The 22,593-nt window shown below is 39.4% G+C and overlaps 1 protein-coding gene across 5 annotated transcripts in view; it reads left to right on the top strand.

The window, feature by feature from the left end:
• The window catches only part of LOC146575649 (myosin-10), a 69,535-nt gene that overhangs the window by 14,246 nt on the left and 32,696 nt on the right, over positions 1–22,593 (top strand). The window lies entirely within an intron of this gene.

The raw sequence follows: 22,593 nt of genomic DNA, 5'->3' as shown, positions 1-22,593 counted from the left end.
TACAAATGCAGGCCATGGTGATTTTTAGTTTTTATGGGCCGATGATTTTTTTTTTCTTGTAACGGCATGAACAATTAAAGGTGGTGGATTGGCCAGATGCTGGCAGATATGTAAAAATGTCAGTTGTTTGCTGGTGGCTATGGCGGAGCTCCCACAGAGGGCAGCAGGTGGGTGAGGGAAAGGGGAGGCAGGAGGAGGAGAGACGCGAGGCGGCCACCGGTCCGAGTGTCAGGTGAAGTGAACTTCAGGTGATAAGTTATGACCTGCAGTCTGTCTGGGTCAGATATAAACCAAGTTTATGTGGAGTTTATTTTAGTTCTGCTGACTTTTTACAGTCAGTTAGAATAACTCGTACTGCGTACTAGCTAGCATGATGGAGTTTCTATGCAGCTGGGTGGGTGCTTTGATGTTACTGATGTTGAACTTTATTTAATTCACAAAGTTTGTTAGTAGAGTTTCCAACCGTCCCGTAAAAAATGGAATGATCCCTCATTCAGAGAAAATATTACGCGTTTCGTATTGAGCTGAAAAGGAACACAGTTTGTCCCGTACTTCAGCTACAATGGGGAAAAAAGGCACAAAGCTGGACTTTTTCTGCGTCTTTACACTGTCAGCTGCTTCTTCTTCTCTCATTCTCTCCCCCTCCCTCCCCTGTTGTTACTTCAATCATGAAACTGATCAATGATCAGCTGATCGGCTTTTCTCTCTTGTTTGTTTATCGCCCACTTTGCGCCAGAAAGAGGAAACCAGCGGAGGTCGCGTTAAACAACAGCAGCATGTTTAAGCTTGATCAGCTGTTGTTAGAATTTATTGAATATTAATTTCTAGTATCAGATGATGTTTGCTGGAGCCACAGCTGTAAAAGCTGCTGGTCCTGATATCAGTTTGGATATGTGGTGAGAGGGAAACATGAAACCAGGAGATGTCCTTACTGAATCATCAGAGCTGAACAGGTGATGGAGAAACAGGTTTACCTTTTAGGTCACATGAATGAGTTGAAGGGAAGTTATGAACTGTTTCTGAGAGACAAATAACACCAAGATCCTTTGTAGCTGACAGCTGGTAACTTGTGCAGGGGCGGGTCTAGCAAGGTTTTGCCAGGGGGCTAGGTAGGGCATCAACAGGGAAAGGGGGCACAAAGAAATACTTTTCTTTCTTATTCTCATTTAAAATGTCTAGCTTTTAATAAATAATTATCTGAATCTTACAATCAAAGTTTTTATCTGATGTAAAATGTATAGAAATCATATATATACCAATAAGACTGTACATCACTGTCACAACAGCATTTGTCTTCATTCAAAGGCTTTATGGCTTTTCTTGTAATACCTGGTGGGCCGGTCTCTAGTCAAAATGCCTGGGCAGATTTTTTTGTCCCAGTCCAGCCGTTGGCATGACACGCAGTGAGTTAATCTGAGAATGTGGATTAAAAAATAAATGGCCGGGCCAGCGATGCACATCACAAATTAGCTCGCATAGACAGACTAGTTCTGCAGGTTCTTAATGACGGTATCTTAGCTAACAACCCCAACTACCAGATTCAACTTGTAATTGCCTAAAAATAACTTACCAGTGAGAGGGACATTGCTAGCTGGCAGTTTTTTCAAGCGATGTTGAAATTTCCACATTCCGACACTTCAAATGCTTCAGGAGCACCGCGGAAATACACGTATACATCTGTAGACTCGAGACAGAATTCACAATGCGTTTTCGGGACTTTCAGGCATATGGACCAGTTTTTTCTTTACTGACCAAACCAGAAAGCTTTAATGAGCAGCTGGATTTGTTTCGCATTAACTGGCTAAGTTAATGCCAATTAATGTGACTTCGAAATGCAGCTGATTAAAATGAAAAGCTCGACTCTGTGGGGGTCCAAGTTTGCAGAACTACGAACGCAGCTGGGATGCATAGCTGTGCGTGTTCATGGAGCTTGCATTTTCACCTGCTGGACATCACTAACTGACTAGTTTAACTGTCTTCAAAACATTGCAGAGGCCTTATTGACAGTATTTGGCTCTAAATATCTGCGTGAGCAGATTTTCTCTCACATGAGTGTCCTCAGGTAGCCGTCTGAATGCTGGACACTCGGAGACCTGTGTCTCTGAGTGGGAGACCAGAGATCACATTAACATGTGTATCTCTGTATTAACAAACATGTCATATTGGCCCAGTTCATTTTTCTTATCATTGTTGTGAGATCTGTTGTATAGTTCATTTGCTGTTACGGGGTTCTTGTTATGGATAAAAAGTCTTTTTTTGTTTCAAAATAGCTGATAACTATTCGCTGATAGCTGCAAACATCTGCAAACAAATGTAATTCTATAAAGTTGTTCTATATAGTGTGTAACTGTTATTATAGAGCATTATTAAATTATTGCTAATGCAGTTATATGGCACATTGACTTCTGAGGAAATTTTAGATGGCACTCATCATCGGAAAGGTTGCCACCCATGGTATAGGTTATTTTTATCCAAATACAAATCACATATTAAAAGCAGGCGACACTGAGTCAGATAGACTGGAATGTCTCCATCACAATGTCGTGTAGATAACTGAGGGAGGAAGAGGAGACATATTTAGCTTTTTTCACTATTGGTTGCTGACGTCCTCCTATTTTTAGTTTATAGCTATTATACTTATACTTATATCAAATCTGTCAATTAAAACTGCACATAAATGTTCTTAATTAAATATGCCATTTAGGTGCATTACCCTTTATTTAACCTTTTTAGGAGGAATTTTCCCTTTACTTGATGAGGCACAGTATTGGTTTTAAGCTCTGTAAGACAAACTGTGGGACATCTAAATATAGCTGCACTGCGATGTATACACATGCACTGCAGCCCTGAACTTGCCTAGTCATTTCCCAGCAGAGGTGCAAGTGAGAACACAAATGTCTGAAGTCATAGTAGACATTAATTAGGTTTTTAATCTGCCATCTTTCCAGTACAATACATCTGTGTGATGTTATATTGCACTGATTTGTGCTGATGTTATAACAACGCTGGAAAAAGTCTAATCAGTTTGTCCAATTAATGAGAACACAGAGGATGAGAACCATCTCCTGCTGTGTGATAATGTCTTAACCTTATCGCCCCAGTGTGTTTTACTTTTTGTTTTGAAATGTGTAGTGTAGTGTTGTTAAAAACAGGTCTGCAGATACTGGGAAAAACGCTGTTGTGGTATATGTTTAGTTTCTCTTCCTCCCCAGAGTTGCAGATACACCTATATATGAAATATCTCCCCAGCAAAGCAGAGAAGGAAGATTCAGAGGTAACAAAACAGTCACAGAAGTGGAAAATGTCTTGGAACACAGAGATGTGAAGGAGGTGGGCTGTGCTGAAAGAGTTTGGGGGGGGGGCATAGAGACGTTAATTTTGAAGGGGATCCTTGGAAAGGGTTGCACAAGAATAAAAGATGGCAGAGCCCAACAGACAGGATCAAAGTTTAAGGAGGAATAACTACGAGGGAAGAGGAAAGACGGCAAAGACTGAAAAGGAGTCAGTGATGGAGATGGGTAAAAAGGAAGAAGGGGCAGAAGCGACACAGTTTATGGGGAAATGGAGTAGAGGGTACAGGGGAAAGGCAGAGGGGGTGGCTAGCATTGTGCCTCACAATGGGGGCTTTGTGCAGTCTGGAGGGGGCTGGGACCAAGGCCCTGTGAGTGTGGGTGCAGGCAGGGAGGCCTGGAGTACAGAGTGCTTCCCTGGGAAATGGGGCCACTTGTTGGGGCAGTGAGGGCTCGAGTGGCGTGCTGGTGAGGGGCACACCCAAGATCTGACTGACAAGACAGGTGTGTGTGTGTGTGTGTGTGTGTGTGTGTGTGTGTGTGTGTGTGTATTGAGGAGGGGGGGCAGTCAAAATGACTGTCTATACTCCGAACATACTGAAGCTATAACTTCCAGGGAAAGGGTGAAGCTTGTTCAAACAGCATACTTGGATGAGTGTACTGCAAATATACTCCGACTCATACAAGCACACACACACAAATATATGTGAGGGGATGAGTCTTTAATGACAGGCAGCTGCGGAGTTCGTGGAGGATAAAATCATTTTTCTGTTTGGGGGTCATACATCATTTCTGATTTATGGTTACAGTCCTCTCCATGTGTAAACACTTATAGTTTTCTCCTACCTAACCTGGACAGGGGCAAGGTCCAGAAAGCTGTTCTCTGTCAGTTATCTTGGTATCCTTGGTGTCTGACACGGCTTCTTTTTTTTTAACTACAAGTTGATGGACTTCAGAGTCTTGGTAGAAATGTAAAAATTCCTTAACTGTGTATGTTAAGAAGAATAAATGTATTATTTCTGCTTAGTTCACTGATTTGACTTTATCGCCCTTTATTGTCATTGTACATGTACAACAAAATTGTGGATTGTGTTTTATTGCCCAGTGTCATAGTGTCACTTTTCTAAAAGGATATTTTTTGAGCTTTTTAGCCTTTATTTGGCAGGAATGTAGATGCATCATATGCCTGAATAAATGGATCCCTACTTAAAATGGTTCAAATATTTTTTTATTACAGTTTTGTGGATTTCCTTTTAGGGATACCAAAACCTCTTGGGTTTGATAATCTTTTCCTAAACCTAACCAAATAGATTTGCTGACTAAACATAACCAAAGAGCATCTGGAAAACATTGACACAATTACTACCTCGGTCTGGGTGAAAGTCCTGTTTTTGGCCTACCTATGCATCTCTAGTTTTTATAGCTCTGTATTTATTTCAAGCCCCAAATGTATAACTATCTGCGTGAGATAGGCATTAGTCTACTATGTGTAGATAACACTCTCAGCCCGAACACGGTGCCAATGTTTGAAAAGAGTGGTGAGGAGATGATTTAAGGTGGAGTCACTGTCATATATTCCCCTCGTTCTTCGATAGTGTTGTCATCAGAGAAGCATAGCACTGATGCCAGAAGCCTCAGCAGTACAGATACGATTACCTGCCGTCACTGCTCTCTCTCTGACAAACTCATAACCCTCTGAAGGCAAGAGAGAAAAGCAGATGACTGCTCCATCACTGGGTTTAATGAGCAACTGATTACATGTGCATATTTACTGATCTGTAAGGTAAATATATGCACAGCAGTGTAGCTACAGTACAAGGCTGCAAATCACTTTTTCCATTTTTGAGTTAACAATTACTCTCATAATTTCTCTTTTGAGAATTTACTCCACTTCTACTTGTTGCTGTTGCACAACATTAAGTTTGACTTATATTAGTTACACCCACTAGATTTTTGCTTAACCTTGTTACATTTTCAGATTTATTGTATTTTTTTAAACATCTTCTTTCACTCGTTTTATCAGAGTCGGTCATCATCACACTGATACATTTTTCTCCCTATGATTGAATCCCTTTTCCCCCCTGTGTGTATGGAATTCCTGTGGGGCTGCAGAGCTTAGCGCTATGATATCAGAGGTACCAGCATAAACACACACACAAACACGTGAAAACCGCCTTGTCCTGTTGGATTATGGCAGGCCTAGCCATCACAAAGAACCACTGTGGACCAAACAAGCCCCCCCCGATGGCTGCCATCTGCAATCGATTACATTGCCAAACGCTTGCTGCCATATCTTCCGCAACTGCATTCTCTCCCCTTTCATTTGGTGTAAAGGCAACACCCAACAGGACGAGGCTAATTTTATGCTCACTGTAGGCAAACTGTTATGCAGCACTTAAGCTCTGTTGGGAAAAACAAACCTGTGCGTATGTCACATCTATAGTTATGCAGCTCAGTGCGTCCACTGTCTTGAAAATTTGTCTTAGGGATAATGTGGATAGTATTTTGAGGGATTTTTGACAGTTGGTAGCCATGATGATCATAGAATAGAATAGAATAGAATTCAACTTTATTGTCATTGCACATGCACAGGTACAGGGCAACGAAATGCAGTTTGCATCCATCCAGAAGTGCTTTAGTGATATAGATATATTACAATATATATTAGCAATAGTATAGATATGTAAGTATATTACAGAAATGGGTCTATTATGGTATGTTATAATGTACACGGTATGAAGTATGTTGTGAATATTCTATAACTAAGTATGTACAGGCTGTAGTGAGTACAAGCTATGAACAGGATATAAATATGAAAAACTATACAGAATATGAAATAAATAACTTTACAGAAATTTGAGATATACAGCTATACAGAAATGGGAACTATGCAAGTTGTAAACAGTTGTAGGATTAAAGATTATTGAATGTACAGAATGATTATTTACACAGAGCTATACAGTAGTGCAGTTAAGATAAGTGAGATATAATTCCTACAGAGGCTATATAAAGTGCTAGTGGTTGTGAGTGGTGGTTCAGTCCATGTTATTATTGTGTGTTTGAGGGTGCAGTTGTCCATTGTGGGTGTGTGTATGTTCAGTCCATGTTTTAACGTGGGTCAGATGTCAGGAGGCAGAGTTCAGGAGTCTGACAGCTGTGGGGAAGAAGCTGTTGAAGGAGTTGTCCCTGATGTTCCACAGAAGAAGTAGAACAAGAAAGGTTTCAAACGTCTTAGTTATTTTATATTATGTTCCCTACTATGCGATAGAGGTTTTAATAGTAAACAGGCAGGTTGGTCCACTAAAAACATTATCTTTGGACTTCAGAGAAATCGCAGGTTTCTCATTTGTACTCTGCACTAGAACAGCGATAATCTTGTTTTAGTCAATGATGATCTAAATAGTGACTGAGCATATCAGAAGAGGAGACTGAATCCCACCCTCATTTGCTATTGTTGGAAATGGGAACATGACTGTGTGTTTCTGCTATTTGACAGCGCTAGTACTTTGTCTGGTATGGCCACTGTGTTCACTGAACCAAAAAAGTAGATTAAGTCTCAGCGTTGCTATGTCTCTCTACTCCATGTAGTATCCCATGTGTATGGATTTAGTGTTAATGTATTGTGTTTCTTTTGTCAACCCGCTTGGACAATTTTTTTCCAAAATGGAATTTTCAGGCAGTGTTTGAATATGAATATCTTGAAAAGCATGAAATTTTCACTGGCCTTTCTTACCGTCAAAATGAGTCATGATATCAGAATCAGAATGGGTTTATTGCCAGATGTTGAGGTTTACAACATTAGGAAATTGCTGCGGTGCTTCAGTGCAGACAATAAGAATTAAAGTGCTATGTAGAAAGAAAGATATGTGCATGAGATATACATGAGATATATACATGAGAATAAGAATTATGAGTGCTACGTAGAAAGATATATACATGAGTGCAGGTGGTGATCAGTGCCAAACATATATACATGAGAATATCTCAAGTACTGGCTACTTAAAAAATGAAATACAAATTTAAGCAGTTCTACAAAGTATCAGTATTTATTTATAGTTCAGGAAGTATAAATAAAAGAAAAAATAAATTAAACGAATGACAAAACAAACTGATTTTCTCAGTTATAGTTAAAGATCTTTTACATTTTTATTCCAATTAAGCTATCTATTGTTATTTTAGTTTTAGCCAGTACTGAAACATTTTTTGATGTATTTGTCCCAAATTACAGATTCTGATTCATTCTGATAGCAATAAAGGCCAATGAAAATTTCAGGCTTTTATCTTTAATAGTTTTCAAAATATTCATGCCTCAGAGTTCAGTGTACAAAAAAAGGCCTGAAAGTGGGTCAACAGACCATTTTTCAAAAAATATCTTTTTAATAGTATTGATATATAATTCATAAATTTATACCAATAATTGTAAATGTTCAAACTTTGTAACCAAAAATTTTTTATGCAAAATGGAGATGGTCAAGCAGAAGGCCCGTGGAATGGCTCATATGTTAAACTGACCAGACTCACGAAAATAGCATGTTTACTCTTTTCTCTTGTCATAGTAACTGAACAAGGGATACTTTTTAAAATAATTTATCCTTTTCAAATTTGTTAAAGCCTAATGTTTTACATATTATTATGGGCCTACAACTTTAAGCCTGGTTGACAGGTGACTAGTTTTGGTTAAGTGAAACTTTATTATCCTAACAGGTTGTTACTTAGCACTCCACCCACTAAACTTAACATGGCCACTCCTGTTTCCAAAACCAACATGGCAGCAGCCAAAATACCAAAGCAGAGGCTTCAGGATGCAGACTCCATTCACCAATAGGCAGGTAGTTCATGTTTCATAGACATTCTATGCCCCACAAAGTTGATTCTGTTCATGTGGACGTAGCGTTTTCAGTCTAAGACTGAGGAAGAAACTTGGATGAGTTTCCCCCACTGAAAAGTCTACATCCAGATGAACAGGATCAACTTTTTGAGATTTACCCGCCTGAATGATTGGGCATGCATCAACACATACTATGGTTGCAATCATTCTCCAAAACATATTTAGGTGAATTCATGTAAGCACAGGATTAGCTGTGTCCATGGATGCTGAGATGCAGTGCTTCTCATTTCAACTCAATTTGGTTAATGGTTCAATTTACAGATGTCTTCATCCTGTTTATGTTCTGATACCATTACAAAAGGATGTTGATCTGTAAACTGCTGTTCCTCGTTCGTCATGGTCTGTTTGGACAGCGCTGTTCTTTATTTAATAATCTGAATGGTTACTCTTCAAAGCTGATGCCAAATTTAGATCATAGAAGATCATCAGATCGCCCACAGATGTGCTCCACACCACTCCAGCACCTCTTCATGAGAAACATGTGGGAACTGGGTGTAAATTCCTTTCCCTCTCACATTGTCTCTATCTCTGTGTCTATCTCGATACCCCTCATTTTCTCTTCTTTGAAAAATGTGCTTTGTGGGACTCAACATAGGAAAGACTCCAGAAGCCTACTCCCTGTGGAGTCCAGCTCAGACAGAATAACACAGGCTCTACATGTCGAACCCAAGCCGACGGGACGTGGGGCCGAGAATATTAATTTGACATGCAGAAGTCTCTACATTCCAATCATATGCAACACTTTCTCAGACTTCCTCTAACCTTTTTTTCACAGACAGCCATGCAGTGTTACAAATGTTTTTGGGGTTAAGGTTGTCTTGGCTCTTAGTATGAGCGCACACTGATACTGTCTGTTGATACAGTCTAAAATGCTTTAGATATATCAGTCTTAATATGCCTGCTAGGTAATCTAATAAATAATAATAGTGTATATTTTATAGGTTGATATATTGGTGAAGTGGTTAGCCTTACAGCAAGAAGATCCTCGGTTTGAATCTGCTGGCTGGAACCTTTTGTTGTGGAGTTCTCCGACTTCCTCCCACAGTCAAAAGGCATGGATGTTAGGTGAACTGGCAGTTCTAAATTGGCAGCAGGTGCAAATGTGAGTGTGTCTCTGTTAGATAGACTGGTGAATAATACAAGGTGTACCCTGCCTCCTGCCACATGACAGCTGGGATAGGCTCCAGTAACCTGGAACTGAATAAGCTGAGGTGGATGGATAGATTTTATATTGCCATGAAAAAGGCTTTCTATGAGATTAGCTTAAGTGGGTATTATTCCTAAGAATCTTGTTTACAAAGGGTTGTAGATTTTCTGTCCTTCCGTTTCCAGTATTGTGTTTGAAAAACGGTATAATTGTTAGTAGGGCTGCTCGATTATGGCAAAAATGATAATCACGATTATTTTCACTGAAATTGAGATCACGATTATTTGACGATATTTATTTAACCCTTTAAGACCTACCATAGAACCAAGTCCGCCAGAGCTTATATTATTTTTTTACATGCTGTAGTGCCATTTGTGGGAGCATTTCAAGTTGCTATACATCAATACAACTGTTATAGCCCAAATTTTAATAATATGTCTGCATTAAGTCCATAGTAATTACATTAATTGCAAAAAAGCGCAATAAACTACAAAAAAAATTGAAAATCTTTTTTTTTTTTTTTTTTTACATATATTTCTACTTGGAGAAATTTAAGAGGTTTATCCCTCAAAACTAAATACAAAAAAGTTGCAAAAAATAGTTTACAACAACAGGAAATTTATTTTGATCCTATGATGCAAATTTGCAAAGAAAACAGCAGGTGCATCAAAATAAACTATTTCCAGCAGTGCAATTTGAGTTCTAAGCATCACGGAATCTATTCAGAAAAGTCAAACATGACTTATAAAAACACCAGTATAGGTATAGGCCTACAAGTAAAAAACTACATTTTCCGCGAAAATGACGTCACTTCCGGTTTCGGGCAGGAAATGCGACAGTTCACGTTGACGTGTTTTTCAATGTGGGAAGTGTTAAGAACAGCTGATCAGATCGGCAAAGTGTTTCTGGAATATTATGTTTTTGTTCCTGCAAGTGCTTTTTATGCAATTTTTGCAAAGCTTTATGTGGAAGCAAACCGTGACTTAGGACAAGCTGATGGCATAAGATGTAAGTACAACTCCTCTGGTTTCATATGCAAAACAAATTATTGCGCTAGCTTACATGGTTCAGGTTCTACAGGGATTTAAAAATAGTTACGCAAAACGGAGCGTGCTGCTCTGACTGGCTTTAAAGGGTTAATAATAACAATGTATTGAATAATGACTTTAAAAAATAATATAAAATAGTGTGCAAATACTGATAACAGTGCAAATGTTTGCAATATAAGAAATAAATGAAAAATGTAAACATCTATGTTTAGTGAACTTTGCAGTGTTGCTCTGTGGTGCAGCTACTACACCATAGCAAAGTTTACACACTGTGTCTACTTGATCCACGTCTGACTCCGCAAACCCATAATGTTTCCACACCACTGAAGTTTTTTTTTTTTTTACCTCTCTTTTCAACCAACGGCAGTCACTCTCCTGTCCAAATAACTTCTGCTTAGCTTTCCGAGCTTTCCTCGGGTCCTCTTAATTGTTGTGATGCGTGTTCGAAATGCAGAGAGGTGCGCTCGATTTACCACACGGAGCAGCGCGAGAGTAAAGCACGAGGGAGGGAGGGGCTAATAATCGGCTCAGTCATTTTTAATGATCGTTGAAAGCCCAGATCGTAATCGTGATTAAAATTCGATTAATTGAGCAGCCCTAATTGTTAGCTGCAGCTTTGTCTCATCTTAAAACTGTGGCTGTTGTGAAAATCCAAATTCCTCCTTTCATGCCAAAGAAAGTTGAATACACTTCTTATCAGCCGGTATCCCAAATGTAGTTACATACTCCACTCTTTCCCATTGTGTCCTCACACTCCTAACTATATGTATGTCTAATAAGGGAAAAATGCCAAAGGTAATGGTGAAAAGGGTCAGATTTAGCATTTTATAAAAAATAAAAATTCATCCTTGTGGTTTAAAATGTGTGTGAGAAAGAAAGATATGGAGAGAGAGAGAGAGAGAGAGAGAGAGGAAAGCCTAACATGCTCCAGAAAGGGAAGCTGAAGGTGTAAATGATGATAAAACCACCTCCTCTGCCACTCCCAGGTGGTCCCTCACACACTGGTGTTATTTCCAAGAGGGTGGAGACAATCTATTTCTGTCTGTGATCTCAGCTGCCAACTGTCATCACTATCCCACGAGTGACACAGAAACATCCTTAGGATTTCGTTTGCAAGCGAGTCAGTATTTAAAGCTGGAAAGCTCCCGTTTCAGTACTGTTTTCTTTCTGTCTGCCTCCTATCTCAGTTTCCTCCTCTTCATTCTGCTATCTGGTCGCGTCGCATCACACCCTCCTCTTTCTTACTACTCTCTTCCCTCTCATGGGAAGTATTCGCCTATGCCAGATGCACAGGGGAATGTCCTGTGACTGTCAATGGGATCTAGTATAGTCTCCACCCTTTTGTTCATTTGTTGATGGTGTGAAAATGATGCGTCTCACTGGCACATTTTAAATTGTTTTTTCCTGGCATGGAGAAGGGTTTGATTATTGTGTTTAGTTGATGATGGAGCACATCAGTTTCCGAGTAGGAAAGCAGGCCTCATTTCCCTTTAATGCCACCTCTGTTGCACCACCAGCCTGCTAAAAACAACGCCTGTTCCACACCCAAGAGGCCCCAGTGCTGGAATCAAGGGAAACCAGGAGCAATCAAATTCCAGGACACACACTCTCACACTGACTGTTACTTGCAAAGGGCTTGGCATCTCGATGGGGCTTTCTGCCCTTCTGTTCTTGTGAATGCCTAACTGGCAGCTGGTTCAACAGCATTACATTGAGAAATGCACTTGAGCTGTTTAGTCACTCAGCAGTTACAAATGGCCATATGTAAAGAAACGAACAGTACAAACGAACGTCCTACGAACGACAGTAGCTCAAATATAAGCTGGAATGTCTTTAAATGTTGCATTTTTTGTCCTTAGCTGAGAGTCATAAAGCTTTTCAGTGCCTGTTAACAATTTGGTTTTATGCCAAATAGTAACAGAGCTCACAATTTTACTACATCAATGTCTTAACAACGTTAGTGGGATGTTGTTAAACCATCATCCATTCACTGCAGCTTACTCTGCTCTATACCCATCCAGGGAAACAATGCTGTCAATAAACACTCAACGGACACTTTGTTAGGTATATCTTGATTGTACTGTGTACTAGTACTACTTATTGCACTTATTGTACTGGGTACTAGTACTGCCTTATTTGCTTGTGAAATAGGAATATGCCAGAATTCAGAGGAATCATTCCTCTGAAATTTTGGTCCATGATATGGTAGCATCACAGCTGCTGCAGTTTTGTCAGCCATTTGTGTGCAGTGAACTCAGTCTCGTGTTTAACAAACCAGTTTGTTGTGCTTTGAGCTTGGTGACATGATTTGTTGTGTTATCCTGTTTGAAGCAGCCGTCAGATGGATACACTGCATCAACCATCCCTTTATGACAATGTAGTCATAAAGGGAGGAACACAGTAAGCAGCAATACTCGGATAGATTTGTGAGTCTAAACAATGCTCAGTTGATACTAAGGGGTGGAAAGTGTACCAGGAAAATATCCCCAACACCATTATAGCTACCACCAGCCTAAACAGTTGATACAAGGCCGTTTAGGCCGCATTTGGCAACAACATGCTTTTCATTTACCATCTGAATGTTGCATCATACCAGGGAATGTTTTTCCAACCTTCTGTTGTCCACTTTTGGTGAGCCTCTTGAATTATAGCCTCAGTTTCTTGTTATTAGCTGACAGGAGCAGCACCTAGTGTGGTCTTCTGCTGCTGTGGTCCATCTGCTCCAAAGCTCAAGGTGTATTCAGAGATGCTCTTCTGTTACCTTGGTTGTAACCAGTGAATGTTTGAGTTACTGTTGCCTTCTTATCAATTCAAAGCGGTCTGTACATTCTCTTTTGACTTCTGGCAAAAACAAGGTGTTTTCTCTAGAAACCCTAGAAATGGTTAAGTGGAAAAATCTCAGTAGGTCAGCAGTTTCTCAAGTACTCAGGCCAGGCCATCCGGCTCCAACAACCACGCCACATTCAAAGTCCCTTCACCATGCTGGATTTGAACTTTAACTAGATGTGTTGACCATTTCTTCATGCCTAAATACATTGAGTTGTTTGGTTGATTAGATATTTATATTAACGAACAGTTGAACAGTTGTAACAGTAAAGTGAGCATTTGGTGAAGAAATTCTTATAATTCCTTTAAATCTTGAGGAAGTCGGGATTAAATCTTGTGTTTACTTCCTATCTTATTGTTCTGTGCTCTTAAGTTTTGTCATTATGTTAAAAAAAGAGTAGGTGAACATTTGCACAAAGTTGAGCTGAAAACTGCTGCGCTAAACATTCAAATTAAACCATTAAACATAAAAATATAAAATTAAATGCTTGACATGTATACAGAAATAAAAGGAATTAAGATGGAAAAACCTTATAATTTGATATAAGCCAGAGTCTAAAGTGCCCTGAACACAGTCCAGTTCTCCTTCACACACAAACACACTGTTGGTGCGTCTGTCTCTAGCTACTTTATAGCTAACATTTGTACATTTGGTTTATTGGTTGTCTTGGATCAATCCACACAGACTTCAGAAAGGTTCGGCGCTCTTTTTGGCTCAAAACGAACATTCACTTCGCTTTCTGTCCAAACACACGTTTAGAGGGAATATGTGATAACGTAACCCTGATGATTTCATGTATTTTCTTGGCTTGTCTTTGTGGCCTAGTGTGGGGTTTTTTTTTCTTTCTTTTTTCTTCTTTACTCCATTCCACACCAGAGATTGTGTTAAGTGAGTGTTTTTACTACCTTAACTGCCTTTTAGATAATATATAATGTCTAAATGTGTCTGTTTTATCGAAGTTGCTGTTTGAGGATGTGGCACATTACATATTACTCTTCCTTAATCATCTACTTAACTGTGTTAAGTGTGCTTCTCATAATCGTTAGGAAGCTTCCAAGTGACAGTTACACACTGCAGGTACCCACAGACACTACCCAGATCACACTGACTGTTTGCTACTTCCACTGTCTGGGAATGTGAATGAGCGCTCACTCTCTCTCCCACACACACACACACACACACACACAGCCAGAGCCTTTCTTTTGTTTCAAGTAGCTCTGGATTCTCTCTCTGCTCCTTTATGAGTAATCAGAGCTCCATTTTTATATTACCTTCATATCTGTGTTGTGAGCAGGGAGTTGAGTGTGCATGAGTAATCCCCACAACATATAACAGTTTATGAGAGAGCAGCTCACTGGCCGTCACTCAGGATTTCTAATGTGTGTGAAGTGGTTGCCATGGTGCTATGATTTTCACTGTGTGCAGTTGCGTTTTACGACTTCTTTTATGAAGCAAATTGTGGGAGCTTGTGCTTCAGGGTGGAAAAAATGTGTTACATCCAATTGCAAAGACCCCCTGTTTTAATACTCTTTCCGTTGCTTTTTATTCATAACCAGAAAGTTGTGATTTGTGTCAAAATGCGTGTGAAAGCATTGAGTGCAAAGAGGTGTCAACTTTTCCTGTTTTGTCAACGTGATGACCGCAAGTATTGGATTATTGAAAATGAACACAAGTGTGCAGTGTTTGATAGCTGTCTGATTCATGTGCATAAACGTAAAACATCAGCTTGCAGCAGTTGTTAAGCACATTATGTTGATTTAGACTTGAGCTGCATTGGACTGAAGCCACAATGCTGAGGACCATTGACAATAAATGGGCACAATTATGATTCTTGCACTAAGAATGTTTTTGTACACTAAGGTCTGGTTTCAGCTTGGGATGTGGAGTGTTTTTGGTGGCTGCGGTGAGAAGATTGGAGTTTAAATGAGAAATTTTCTTCTGCCCTCGGAGTAATGCTCATGGCTTCCCAGTATTTTAAGAAAACCCATTTCACTCACAGCTTTAAACGAGAGTCTCATTGTTTATCTTTTCATTCGAACTACAAGTCATCATTTTAGGTGATGACTGCAAGGGTTTTTTTTAAGGTTATATAATGTTTTATGTGTTCCAAGCAGGGCTGTTATGGAGCTATGAGAACAAAAGATATTTGACTCTTTTAATCTTTTAACCAAAGTAACATGGGGTCAAAAAAAATATTTCACAGTTTGAAAACTGAACTGAAAACTTGACCCAGGAGAGGAGCGCTAAGGCTGCATAGGGTTAAATAAGGTTGATAATAGGGGGGTTATGATAATGACTGAGGCTTTTGTGGAGACGGGGGGAAAGGGGGGCAAAGCTTTGGAATGTGTGGAATGAGGGTTTGTTTAATCCTCATGGGGGATAAATTATTAGCAGCAAAGGGAAACCCTGCTGTGCAAGACAGGAACGTTAAGGGACATTCTTGCATACAAGTGCCAGCATTATATGTCCTCAGTTTGCACTGTGGACATATTTAAATTAACTGGAGTGCAAAATAGTCTTAAGAAATGTTTCATTGTGTGCGTGAAAACAACAATAAATTTTTTATAGTGCGGTCAAGCATTTGTTTTTCTAGCTTTCTTCTTTCTACCTTTGTATTGAAGCGTTCCACCTCTCAGTAAACTACCATATGTCATTGTAGTAATACTGATAAAAATCAGCTTTTTTTGACTCGTTATTTACCTTAGCTGAGCTGAATGAACAGCCGTTTTTATTTCCGACTCACATTAACATCAACTAATGACCTTTGAGTTGTGGTGGAGGAAATAACTAAAGAAACTAAAAGCTAAGTTGATGAGGTGTTTAAATGAAAAACATCTGTTACTGTGAAAAAGTGATTTTGTCTCCAGCAAGTTCCCCCCTCTTTTGTGGTGTGAGTGATCTGGCTTTGCCGCATTCGTGGGGGGTAAAAGGGGAAATGAGAGCAACCGAGAGAAAATGAAGCACAAAGGGGGTGAAGATTTAGTGAGACAGTAATGAGCTACTGGAAAGGAAGCGCATGTTCAGTTTGACTGGTCCACCTACGCCTAGCCAGCATGGCATCCTGGGTAAATATGACCCTGCTGTTGGTTGCTGTGGTGATTTAGGAAACAGGAGCTGCCAAGAAGGCCAAGGTGGCAGCAGAGGCAGGGTGAATGAACCCACTAATTCATTCAGATAGCACAGGTCACAGTAAACTGATTTTTATAGAAGACCACAACAAAAATGTAACAAAAGCGCAAAAATGTCATTTACAGTGAAACAATGAACATACGTTATAACAAATAGACTACTAAACAGTATGCACATAATGTCAGGGCTCTGTGTGCGGGCAGACAGGGATGAGGATCCAAATGCAGGACTCGAAGACAGAATGCAACTCAAAACCAAAGCTTTATTGCAGGCATGAAAACAAAACATGAAGAAACACACAGGCATAATCTAATGGTACGACGCGACACTGAGCATGGGAAAACACAGGGCTTATATACACAGGTTGCTAATCAGGGAATGGGCAACAGGAGGAAGACACAGCTGGGAGGGATTGGACTAACGAGACATGGGGAGCAAAGCTGCACACACTAACATAAGACATAGACTTTCACAATAAAACAGGAAACAAGAAACCATTAAACAAAGCCGCAGACATGACACTGAGAGACAGACTAGACCAGACTAAACATGGGAGCACAAAACGTAAGAACTAATCCCGAAACAAGAATAACTGAAACATAGATTCATAATAATAATCATCATCATCACCAACAAGAGCACCACAAGAGAATAAGAAAACAATCCATGATGCCAAAAACACACCAAAACGTAACTCAAAATACTGGGTCAAACTGACCCAGAACTGTGACACATAATCTTTCTAACAGTTTACTACATGCAGTCTTAACACTCAGTGCAGCCCAAACTCGCACAGGCCTAGACAGCAGTCAGCGAATATCTGGCAACTACCAGTTGCTAGGTTACAAGGCATACTTCCTCACCTGGTTAGAGAATGGTTACTGGCAGTCGAAGGTGAAAATTGGTTGCAAAGAGGTATACAGTGGTTCAGTGGAAACCTCCTTGTGATTGCTTTGGTCGTTGACACATTGTATCCTGTAGTTTGCATGGAAAACACCAACTTGACTGCAGACTACATTATGAGCAGAAGAACACAGAATGTTCAACTTCAAAGTAAAAGTTTCACCTTTTGAAATGTGCTGGTTACAGCATTGAGGCACACGTTTTAGAGGGACATTCTCCATTTGTAGTTTGATTCTGCACTAGAGGTGGATAAACAATGGAAATATAGATAAAATTATCAACACACCAGCACTACATGCAAGCTTTATCACTCGTTAGACTTCCAGGAGTCTAGGCACTTACCAGATTAGTTGGACAAGGTGAGCAGTTTAGTTTAGTTTATTAAGATCCCCATTAGCTGCAGCAGTCCAGCAGCTGTTCTTCCTGGGGTCACACATTTTTAGATTTTGACGGTGCGCCCTAAAACCTAAAACAAATCCAAACAACAAAAACAACTCCTTAAGATCAATCCAGGCTCATCTTAACAATTTCTAACTGTTATCAAAAATTCAGACCAAATAAATATTGTTTTAAAAGTTTTCTAAATACAGTTTTGCTGGTTTCTTGACAGGAAAACGGTGGCCTGTGAGAGATGGCTAATAAATATAACTGACACTAAAAGTGAATAATAATGGTGATACACACAAAATGTATCTAGTGTCACTGAGTAGCCGTATTGTTATACCATCGTTAATGCAGCAGATATATTGTTGCATACTCTCTACTTGATGGATCACTGTGTGCTTGAACATGAGGCTTTGTGCAAAACTCCCCTCTGGCAGGTGAAGTCAGTGTTACCTTTATTTTGTGTGGCCTCACAGGGGAAAGAAATCAGAAAGAGGACACTAGATTAAAGGAATGATTGTCAATCAGTGGAAAAGCTGAAAGGTGTAGGATGTTGACTGAAAAATACATGGCTGGATAAAAATCACAGGAGAGCATCAAAGGTGTGATGGGTAAATAGATGTCTGATAAGCAGAGAATGAAGTGACTGCGACTCCAGTGGAAGTCCAAGGTTGTGTGTGTTTGTGTGTGTCTGCCAATCCCTGTTTTTTCCAGTACAAACAAGATTCGTTATTTTTATCCCCTTTCCATCTGACAGAACTGATAGCTTGTGTATATGTTGCTTGTCCACAAACACACTCACACATCTAAACACCACTTCCATCAGCCCCATCTGTTACCTTATAAAGACACAGTGCAGAAAAAAAGCCTGTCTGCCTTTTTGTGTTGGATCACATCAGTTGACACTTGCAGAGTTTGCTTTATTCTTTTTCTTTTTGTAACGTTAGCAGACACATACAGCAATATCTTAAAATATCCGGGTCTGATTGTATTACTACTGACTACCAGAGATGGGCAGTAACGCGTTACTTGTAACTGAATTAACTACGGTAATCCGATTACTTTTTTCAAGTAATGAGTAAAGTAAGGGATTACTATTGCAAAAACAGTGCGAGAGTGTCTCATGACAATGACGTAAGCGAGTGCGACGTTCGTGGAAACAGCTGTGTGCAGATCAACAATGGATCATAAATCGATTGTAGGAGAGGTTGAGCGTGCAGCGTTTAAAGCGTGGAAGTACTGACCTTACTTTGAGTTTGATTACGTAAAAAAATGACAAAAACATTAGTGTCCGCTGTTCACTGCGTGGGAAGAAAACTTATTTTTACAGCGAAAAAAAACCCTAAACTTCCGAGCAAGCACCGAGTGCGCTACGACGTAATGTGAAATTCACAGAGAAACTCGCGGATTCTTCAACTGACCGCTGCGGCACACCTGCACCAGGGCAAACCTCCGCCTACCCTACTCCTGCTTTACAGGTGAAAATAGAGCAACAGGGCCGCTAGTTTTTTATTTTATTTATTTTCTGCTGTGTTTCACTTGCATTTATTTGAAAGAGTGAGTGTAAACACAAAAAATATTTTATTTTATGTGCTGGAATGTGCAGAAAATAGGTTCAAATGTTAAACAAATTTCTTCCAGTCAGAGAATGTTGCAGATAATTTAATTTTTGCTTGATGCATAAAGTTAAAAGATTAAAACTAATAAAACAAGTTTTAAAAAGAGACTTTTCCATTTGATTACATTTTGTATGATGGATTATGTAGAAAAAGTAGAATTGGGCTGAAAGATCTATCACTTTATCACCTATTCAGGTTGTAAATCGTGTTTTTAAAAACTAACTAAGTAATTAATTACTTTTGAAAATAAGTAATCAGTAAAGTAATGGGATTACTTTTTGGGGGAAGTAATAAGTAATTAGTTACTGATTACTTTTTTCAAGTAACTTGACCAACACTGCTGACTACTGACAAGCTGCTGCCAGAAGAACAAAACATAATTTCTGTGTATCAGAACCTATGTTTCTGGGAACTAACCCGGCACATGGTGTTTAGGTCATAAACTGCCATTTGGGCTTGTCACAGTTGTACTGTATGCATCATTTAAACACAAAAATCCAAAATCACGCTGAATTTTTTGGGATTGTTCTGTTCGAATTGCCATCAGGTGTTAATTTCAGAAACATGAGGTCATGCGCCTCCCCTGTTTAAACCTGTAAACACCTGATGTTGTTCAGAAGCTGTGTAGTTAGTATGTGTTTGGTTTTAATTTTCATGAGGGGTTACGTGCTGTTGCGTGAGTGTCCGATAGGACTTTTGGGCCTGTTTAAACCAATATTGGGTAAATCAGATGAGCATCAGGTCTCAGACTATAAAACACAGGCAGGATGAGTTATCAAACTTTGACCCGAGTTTAAATTCAATTCAATTCAATTTTATTTATATAGCGCCAAATCACAACAAAAGTCACCTCAAGGCAGCCTGATTGTCAGGGGAGATGATGCCAGTTATATTTGCATACATTAGGCTTGAATCTTTGTGTTGCATCTTATCTGCCCTACATTTACATCCGTGATTCTTTTTTTTTAATCAAACAAAGCTGATTTTCCGTGGAGAGAAAAGAGAATCCCTTTTAATGTTTTCACATGAACACACTCGCACAAACTCATTTGTCACCTGCTTTTTGTCACTTAAAGGAAGTTTCCGCTTTAGTACACAACAAAAGGACATTTCTCTAGGGAAATATAACACCTTAAAGACTGTTTGAGCCACCTGTGAAAACTGAGCCATGTCAACAAGGTGTGAGTAAATTTCTGTGCCAAGTCCTTTAAGCTGAACTATCATCTCTGCGGAGCGGATGGCTTTTAGAGAGACCACTGTAATTATCCATTAGAGCTTTTAGTTAATCGCCATGTTTTTGTGAACCAGCTTTATTCACACATAAAAAAGAACCACTCAACAAGAGTACTTTAAACATGTGAGAAAAACAGGACTTTACCTGCAAGCATCTAATGTAGCCACAGCAAAACAGACCCTCTGTGATGTCTAACAGTAAACCTGCTGCTGTTTCCCCAGCACTGATTTGTAGTTGTGATACGTTCCTTTCAGTTTCACTTTTAAAAACATAATTTATTCAGATGCTTCCTTGATCAAGTCATATGTCAAAACAATAAATAAGAATAAAATAACATGTTTTGTCCCCGTGTCATCATTAAATGTGTGTTATAGATATTTTGTTAGCAGTAAGGCATTCACCCTTACGCTGCAGCTGCTCCTCGGCTCAGTGCACGTTTTTACCCCCTGGCCTTTGTCATAGGCACATGTGATGAGGTAATTTCTTCTGTGTTTTCTGTCTCCTAAAGGGCAAAGCGATGATGTCAGGCTTCATTCTTCACATGGTACACAAGCAGATGGTTTTAGGTTTAGTTTTAGGTTATGACTGCAGGTATTAGTCACAGTAAACAGCTACTTAGAGAGCATGGTTTTTATTAAGTGGCTGCTCTCGTGTGAACTAGTAAATGGAATGGTGAGTGATCTTTGTATATTTGAAGTTGTACTTGAGGCTCTAAATAAGTGTCAGGAAAAATTATGGTTTGCTATCATTTTAAAACAACAAGAAAAATATTTTTTAACTGTAAATTGTTTGTTTCTTCAGAGATGACTGCGGTTTTTGAAGTTCTTTTCTCATCATTTCTTGTTCTCAGTCTCTTGAGATGAAGTATGCTTCTTGGCCTGTAGTCACGAAGGCCTCAATTTCACCAAACCAAGTGTCTGTAGCTTAGAAAACCTCAGGGAAGATTCCTAGAAAGTGTAGTATGCTATGAAACTGATAAATGTTTCAAGTAGATACATTACATACATTAGATACTAGGGATGGGTACCGGTGTCCGGTGCCATGATGGCACCGGTTCTGACATAAACGGTAGTAACCAGACCGAAAAGCAGCGCACATTTCGGTGCTTTATTTCGGTGCTTTTTTTTCCTGAGCTGTGATACACTTTTAGCCAATCGTTTTACGTTTCCGAGGATAGTAGGCGGGGCCAGGTACGTACGTTCTGTTAGAGCAGAGCTACAGATTAAAAATGTCCAAGGCGAAGCGGTCAAAAGTCTGGCTGTACTTCACAGCAAAATATGCAAACTCAGCAGCAACAAGTGCTTTAAGCTGATACTGTGATACTGTCAAAGGAAGTAACACCTCGAATCTCATGAAACACCTGGCGACGCATAGCGTTTTTTTAAAAGCCGAGAAATGCGCCGTATTTGATGGCAGCAGCAGCAGCCGTTCTTCTCTGCGTGAGTAGCTTAATGTTGTTCTTGTGTGATTTACGTTGAGTAGGCTAACCACGTTATTACATTAATGCATGTAAGGTGAACTAGCAAACATCATCATAGCTACATGCGGCTGTCTTCTTGTTTGATGGCAGAGACTCCCTTCACCCTGGCCAAAAAGGCTAAAATGACCAAAGAAGAAGTGGAAAACAGTTAAACATGAGAGGTTTTTGGACAAAGTTTGTGTTTTTTCCATTGTTTAAGCACTGCTTCCAGCCAAGAGTGATACCATATATGACCCATAGCTGCAGAAAAGGCTAACATTGTTATCTTTTTACAAAAAAAACAGCTGAACATGAGAGGTTTTTGGACAAAGTTTGTGTTCTCCATTCTTTAAGCACCGGTTTGAGCACCGTTTGAGCACCGGCACCATTTCAAAAGTACCGATTTGGCACCGGTATCGGATAAAACCTAAATGATACCCATCCCTATTAGATACCTAAAGTAATTATTTAAACTAGGTGAAATGGCTAAAAATAATACAACGTACATCAGTTTTGAGTTTAAATAGATTCAGCTTCTGTAGTTCACTAAACCATTTTAGTTTTTGACACTATGAAAGGTTCACAATAAATTCAGTTGTTTTAAAAATTGTATTTTGGAGAAAGGCAAAAACTTCTGAATTTGTCAAGACTTGGGGGAACAAGT

The sequence above is a fragment of the Mchenga conophoros genome, linkage group LG4 (assembly GCF_057382185.1).
Source record: "Mchenga conophoros isolate Kocher_MC1m ecotype Shallow Benthic linkage group LG4, M_conophoros_male_GT1.1, whole genome shotgun sequence".
Classification (NCBI taxonomy): domain Eukaryota; kingdom Metazoa; phylum Chordata; class Actinopteri; order Cichliformes; family Cichlidae; genus Mchenga; species Mchenga conophoros.
The sequence above is the reverse complement of the archived record's forward strand: the minus strand, read 5'-3'. Positions and strand labels throughout refer to the sequence as shown.